The sequence below is a fragment of the Tiliqua scincoides genome, chromosome 3 (genome assembly GCF_035046505.1).
Source record: "Tiliqua scincoides isolate rTilSci1 chromosome 3, rTilSci1.hap2, whole genome shotgun sequence".
Taxonomy (NCBI): domain Eukaryota; kingdom Metazoa; phylum Chordata; class Lepidosauria; order Squamata; family Scincidae; genus Tiliqua; species Tiliqua scincoides.
Genome location: NC_089823.1, coordinates 48,139,271 through 48,147,099, shown reverse-complemented (window position 1 = coordinate 48,147,099; position 7,829 = coordinate 48,139,271). Strand labels below are relative to the sequence as shown.

General features: G+C 43.8%; 1 pseudogene; it reads left to right on the top strand.

Annotated features, from left to right (window-relative positions):
- The first annotated feature begins 1,220 nt into the window (after positions 1-1,220).
- Positions 1,221-1,335, top strand: LOC136646105 (5S ribosomal RNA; annotated as a pseudogene).
- The last annotated feature ends 6,494 nt before the right edge of the window (positions 1,336-7,829 follow it).

Genomic DNA, 7,829 nt, shown 5'->3' with positions numbered 1-7,829 from the left:
CAGTCAGCGGGTGAGGGAGGTTCCCTGGGGTGATACCCACAAAGGGGGGGGGGTCCACTGCTTAAGCTACTCTGCTTCCCCCCCCCCAAAGAGGAAACTATTTTTAATTTCCTCCAACAGGTACTTGGATCTGCATCACCTAAAGTGGTAGCACAGATCGGAGCAGCCTGGTGCTATGCTGGGTTGCTCTGGAGTGGAGTTAGGATCCAGCCCAAGTGCTGGATCCTGGTTCCATCCCCCTCTTGGGCCTGGCCCACCCATGGGCCCTCCCCATGCTCCAGAATGCCCCAGTTCTGCCTTTCCTGACCCCCCACGCTGGCCAGATTCATCCAGCACGAACTCACCCATTACTGAAGGGGAGTCCAAAAAGGACTTAGGATTGTACACTGAGAGTGCAATCCTAACCCCTTATGTCAGTGCTTTCCAGCACTGGCATAGCGGTGCCAATGGGACGTGTGCGGCATCCTGCAGTTGGGCGTCACTCACGGAGGCCTCCTCAAAGTAAGGGAAGGTTTGTTCCCTGACCTCAGAGCTGCATTGCCCTAATGCAGTGCTGGAAAGCACTGTCATAAGGGGTTAGGATTGCGCCCTGAATGTCATATATTTGTGGAGTGCTGGTTTTACTTCTGATGTAGTAGTAGGCATAAGTCTTTTTTCTAAGTAAAGTTCAGATATATAGATATACCCAAATTTAAAAAAAAAATGAATTACTAGGCTGTCCATGAACTTCGCATATTTTTCTTTTGGTTTTGTGAGAGCTTGAGTAGGAATATCTGGCTTACTTGATTGGTTTTGATGTTCTTTCACACAAAAAATGATAAAAGTTATAGCAAAAGCATGGTAAGATATATGTCAAGCATGAGATAGAAAATGTTATCAAATGTAATATTTTCCTACTAGTCAAAGTAAAACAGCAGCTAATATTAAGTGCAGGTTTGTGATTTTTCCCCCTTCAGTGTGTTTTCTATATCAGCCAAAGGCCGCTGGTGATGAAGGTGGAGGTGAAGGAGAGCCAGCAAGATAGAACCAAACATCCTCCACCTGCTGCACTATTTCAGCTGGACTGTGCCCAACTTCTAGCATCTTCTAGCATCAAGAATCCCCAACTGTCTCTGGGGAAGAAGGGATGAAGAAGAAAAACAGGTAGAAAAAATACTGTAACTCACTCATGGGATTGAGTTGGATATAAAACAAAATAATGTTTATTATTTTTGTGAGTGGCCAATGTATTACCCTGCACATGCCCGATCTCGTCTGATCTTGGAAGCTAAGCAGGGTCAGGCCTGGTTAGTACTTGGATGGGAGACTGCCTGGGAATACTGGGTGCTGTAGGCTTATACCATAGTCTTTCGAGACTGAAGGTTGCCAACCAACAAGCAGGCCAATGTGACTTCTGGGGGAGTGGAGGTGTGGGATACAAATTTCTTAAATAAATTAGGACATGACAGAGTCGTGGTTGGTGATCTCTGTAACCTGCAGTGCATTTTAAAACTCATGTTAGATCTGTACATTAGATGGGAAAGCCATTGTGTGCTAGGATGCTGAGGCAAGCTAACGGCTTGTGTCTCTGATTTGGTGGTAAAAAGATGACTGAGGCCAAATTAATGTACACTGGACTTTCACTTACAACCTAATTCTCACTAAGGTCTCAATCCTAACTGGCCTTAGCACTGGTGCCCAGCGCTAGTGCTGGGTGTTGCAAACGTTGCCATAAGGCACATCTGCTGCAGCTGGAGATGGGGAGCCATAGACACTGGGCGTCAGAGTGACGTGGACAGACAGATGACACTCCTCCAGCACCAGCAGACAGTAAGATGGGATGAGGGGAGGCAGGTAATGGGTGGTAAACAGGTTGAGGGAGGGGAGGAATGGGTCCGGGAGGGTGGTGGAGACAGCTACAGCCTTTGCTACAGAATCCTTACCTCCCTCACAACCGGGGCAGCCCTCCTTGGGTCTGCAACCAATCAAAAGTGGGTGCAGATTCAAGGAGACCCATTGGCGCCATGGCTGCGTTACCCAGGTTAAGAGAGCAAACACTTCTTTACCCCAAGGAGACTCTTGGCACTAGAGTCCCGGCACCATTTTGGCATCACTGGAGCCCTGGGTACTGCCTGGCTTAGAATTGGGCTGCCCATCCGCTGTATCCTGTGGGGGATTGTTGGCTGCTGGAGGTCTCCTCAGGGTAAGCCCCAGCAGCCACAATTTCTCAACTTGTTATATCTCTGGCGCAAATCTGCATTGATCCATGCAGGGGGAACAGGCCCAGGAAGAGAGTTTGGATACAGCATGCACCAGCCTTGTATCTCCAATCTTGCCAATCCTGCCCCCCCCCCGGCCTAATTCTGAATTGAGCACTACAGCCAAGGGACGAGCCTGGGAACAGGTTGCAAAAGTAGCTCACCCACTTGCAGTGCATGAGTTTGTTTATTTTGGGAGGTAATCTTGGATGGCTTTGTTGTGGGTACCACCACCACTATGATTGGAGAAGGCCTTTTCTGTTTTGGCACCCTGCTTGCAGAATTTATTCCCAGTTGAGATCGAGATGTTAATATCAACAACAACAACAACAACTTTATTTTTACCCCGCCTTTCTCCCCGAAGGGACTCAAGGCGACTTACAACAGGTTAAAACAGATTAAAAACATAATTTAAAACAAATAAAAACATATTAACACATATCATAAAAACAGCAGTCAGATAAAAAATAGTCCGGTAAAAAGAGCATGGAGCAGCAGCAAATCATAAAAGAATCAGGCCTGTAAAAAATATAAAAGATGTTAAAAAGGTCAAGAACTCAGAAGGTTTGTTTAAACAGAAGGGTTTTCAGGCCTTGTCGAAAAGTCTCAAGAGAGGGAGCCATTCTTAAGTCAAGGGGGAGGGAGTTCCATAGCGTTGGTGCCACTACTGAGATGCTGGGTCTAGTTGATATTTCTTTTGTCTGTTGTTAGTTTGATTTTAATTGTAATTTTGTTGTTGTTTTATTATTGGCTATTTATTGATGTAAGTAACATTGAGCTTTTCCTGTAATATAGAAAGGCAGGATATATGTGCTTAAAAATAAATAAAATTAAATATAAAATTACATATAAATAAAATTAACCCTTCAAGGCTCACCCTCTTGGTTCTTCCTTTCAGGGTACTTGGCACATGTCTGTGCCATAATCACAAACTATTAAAAGGTAGATTGCATAATCACAAACTGTTTTTAAAAATGTAAGTTGGAAGCTATACATCACCGTATTCCCCTATGGAAAATAAGTTAGGGCCCAATCCTACGGACTGTTAGCGATGGCGCTGAGCTCCAGCGCCAGCACTAGATGTTGTAAACATGCCATAAAGCATGTTTACAGTATGTGGGAGGAGGCAGCATCAGCATTGGACCCAGCCCTGGGAGGACACCGCATGGCCACCAGAAGTAAGAAAGACTGCCATGGGCCATTGGATGCAGAGGTAGCCCTTTTGTCACCACTGCACCCAGCAGCGCTGCAGCCATTAGGGTTGGGCTGTTAGTTGACCACTGTGCCCGTCAACCTTCCTAATAAAGACGTTTAGCTAAACTGTCTGTACTGTTATTCTGTAAAAAAGGGGGACACAAAAATCTATACTTAGCTTTTTACTAAAGTGGTTTTGAACTGGATAATTTATTTTAATTCTTTGTCATGTTTCCTTTTGGAGCTTATATATATATATATATATATATATATATATATATATATATATATATATATATATATATAAATTTTATTCACTGTGGCATTGGTCATTTTTTAAATGAACTTTTCAAGGAACTTTTATATATAAAAAAACTTTTACTATATTTAAGTTTACTATAAATACTGAAACCAGTCAGTATGGATTCCATGCAAAGTGGCCTCTTGGTGGAACTACAGTCTCAATCTCCTTCACCAATGCTTGCTGTGGAAAGGAGTGGACATGTTAGGAAATGTAATACAGGCTGTGGGACCCAGGAATCCTTTTTTTGGCATGTGCTGTATTGGGTTCTCTCCCAACACCTGTGCCTGTGTATCTCCATCCAAAATGCTTAGTTGATTCTCAGACCTTTATTGTACATTTTGCCAGTTGAACAGCATGGGGTCAAATAGCTCTAACTATAGAAGTAAACACACATTCACAATTATATTAAGACTTCTCAACTTGGTATGGTGCTTCTGGGTCAAGGGTAAGATTTAAATTTGGAGGTCCAGAGCAGCTGACCAAAGGTCATTCAGTTGCCTTCAAAGGTATAATCCTATTAAATGAAGCATGATACTGGGAGATTCCACACGGTTCCACAATTGTGACATAATTCCTGCAAGCAGTTGGATCCAAAATGACAGTATTTCCGCTGTACTTTGGACAAATTGGAACACACTGCTATATTTCACTCACCAGAATTAATCTGACGCCATGAATTTGTCTCACATTTCATGCAAGACGCCACATCGTAAAACATGATTTTGACAAATCTGCTACTAAATTCTCTTAAGCTATAGCCAAAGAGTCAATAAAATTGAGAGCTACATTTGTATTAATTTTGGATTTCAAGGAGAAACAGCTTACTTTTGATGTATAAACGGAAAAGTCTTAATCTTTCATTCTTACCACTGAGTGGCCCTTAAACCCAAGTCTGTACTTCAAACACTGGCCAGGTGTGACAACTGTGTAGAGATTTATCATTAAAAGTGCTTTAACTGCCACCTGCTTTCAGCACCCAAAGGGGAAGGAATATCTCAGGCTTACTTAAAAGGAAAGGCTTCAAAAGACCTTAAAGTCAATTCAGTTAACCAACCAGAGGATAGGGAACATTACAATATTAGCATGGATATATTACAACTGAAAGACATACAATTATGATAATTTTATAGAATACATTTTTTTAAGGATTCTCCTGAAAATATGACACAGAGACAAACCATTCAGAGACACTGGATCCCTGCACTCCATACTGGGACCTGCAGATGAGGTTTCTCAGGAAGAATTGCAGCAGATTAAAAGCAAATAAGGCTGAACATTATGAATAGAAAAATCTTAGGATACAATGCTTGCTCTGTTGATTGTAATAGAAGCTCAGTTACTGACTTCAGTAGAGACAATTTCAAAATGTCAGAAAAGGGGGAACCCACAGTTGTGTGCCTGCCATAGGCTGACCTGGGGCAAATGCTCCAAGCGCCAGCCTCTAGGGCCCCATGGAGGCCTCTCTGAGGCTCCCGACGGGTTGGAAACTGAGCTTCTGGTTTACCGGAACACAGTTTATAGTGCTGGGGAACTCCACAGTGATTTCCCTAGTGTGGGAGGCTCTGTGAGCCTCTGGTAAGTGGGGGGGGGGTGAATTTCTGCCCGAGGGGGGTGGCAACAGCCGCAGAGCTTTGCCCCAGGTGCAGGGCTGTGGAGGTCCACGACTGGGAACCTACTTCCGGTTTTTATCCCAAAACAGAAAGTAGGTTTTTTCCCCCCTTTTCTTCTACTTTTTGAAGCCTCAGGGAAGGCTGCAGAGAGAGTTGCATGCTCCCCAAACCCTCCAGGAAGCCATAGTGACCCCCAAGTAAGTGAAAAAATCCCTCCTTGCCCAGCAGCAGTGTGATTTAAGTGATCATGTTGCTGCCCTCCCCTCTCCACCAAAGACTTACAGAGTCCAATCCTGGACTTGGTGCCGCAGCTTTGTGCTGCCACGCACTGTTGCAAACACTGTTGCAAACATTCACTGTTGCAAACATGCCGTAAGGTACGTTTGTGAGCCTCACCGCCAAGCTACCACCAGTGCTAGCCTAGGTGCCCAGCCTCCGTGGCTCAGCGGTCTCACAGACCGCCAAGCTGTGGCATGGTAAGTGGGGGCAAGGAAAGGGTGGGGAGGAGGCATTCTGGGGATGGAGGAGGCTGGCGGGGGACAGAGAGAGGGCAGGGAGGAGGCGTGTCAGGGGAGGGAGGGAGGCGGGTCCATAGAGCTCTGCTCCACCGGATCCAAGGCGTTCGTGGAGGGTTACACAAACACCTTTACTTTACTGCTGACCTTTTGGTCGGCGGTATAGTGAGTAGCCCCATTAGGGCTGCTTACCTTACCCAGGTGAAAGGAACAAAAGTCCCATTCTCTCAAGGTGCCGCCTACGGTAGTCCAGGGCACACAGGATTTGGTGGCAGCCATCCTCAGTGCATCGAGGCTGGGCACCCCGGGCAGCTCAGGATTGGGCTACCTGGGTTCCCAAAGTCCAAGTAGGGCTTTGGGTACCACTGCTCTAGAACTTTGTGTCATTTTGGCTTTACCTAATAGAAGTGTTTCGAGACGGTGGCTTTTAGGGTCTTCTTTCTGATACACCCATGTAGGTTCTATTGGCCCTACAATTTAAGGAAGTTCTAAGGAAGCCGACAATGCAATCTTATACATGTTTCCTAAGAAGTAAGTCCCACTATGTTCAGTGGGGCTTACTCCCAGGTAAGTGTGCATAGAATGGCAGCCTAAATATGCTTTAGTAAAACCAGCACAATTTACTATTTCAGTGAAAATGAGATTTCTTCATACATCCTATAATTATCAATCCATATTAGAGGACAAAATAAATATGCAGATACACAGAATAGTTACAATTAATCATTTCTCAAAGGAATATAAATATCATTTGAAAACTGTCTTGAACATATAGTATCCCATTTGTATCAATACGCAGTGTACCAGCAGTAATAATGCATGAATAGTCCATAAGTAATCTGTTTTCTTTTTGCTGCTTTTATTGTAAATCAAATTTTTAGAATGTAATGCCCACATGCCAAATATAATGCTCTCCTCTTTCACCTGTATTTCCAGTCCCTGCAAGAAATCTAACTACAAACTGATTGCTGCTCTTCCCAATGCTTTGTGGAAAAATTCAAGGTCTGTCCAAGCCCATCAAAGTTGCAATCTGGTTTAAAAAATGCTGAATTTTTAGACCTTTTGCTCCAAGATTCAAAGTTTTGTGGTGGAATTAGCACTAGATTTCCCAGCCTGTTTCAAAGAGCTCACCATTGTATATGGTCACCTGCATCTGATACACCTTTACTAGAAATTTGAAATGTGTGCTACCACCATAGAACTCAAGTTGAAGGTGGCAAGTGGCATAGAAAGAGAGAGAGAGAGAGAGAGATTGACTAATGCGAGGTAAATAAGATAACTGGAACACTGAGCTACACAGATCAGCTGTGGGGGAGGAAAAAGAATGAGGGGCTATAGAAATGGACATGCAGAAAGAAAAAGCATGCAATGTGATAGAAAAGACACTGCAAGCTGAGAGGGCTGTAGGTGAGAAAAGAATAAAAGCGCTAAAGGTAGAGCTGTGTTGGTGTAGAGAGAGATCATGAGTATGGGAATGAGAGAAAAAAGATAGTCTTCTAGCTATGTAGTGTCACCAGATTGAGTACAGTCCAAGATGTGAGATTTCTAAGGTGGGGCCAAATAATGTCACAAGTTTATCAACCTGTGAAAAATGACAGGCATCTCCAGTACTGATCTGTGGGGCAACTGGGAAAGAGGTAGAAACCAATGATAGCTCAAAAGTCGGCTGGAATTAACTTTTGCTGCCCATCTGCCTGAGAAAAAAAGGAAAAAGAAAATCCGGAGAAATATGGCCATTTTTTTTTAACAAACTAGCAAGTCTAGAATGGAGATACAGGGACTGACCGTTTTAATAAAAGACTACTCAGGCTATACATATGTATGAATGTTCAAACTTTCTTCTATACTGGAAGGTCTGCATGACACAAGACAGCTGGAACAAACTCACATGGAATCAATTCGAGGCACACAGATTCAAGCAAACTTAACAAAAGCCCTAGGGAGACATTCTTATCCATTCATCTTTACA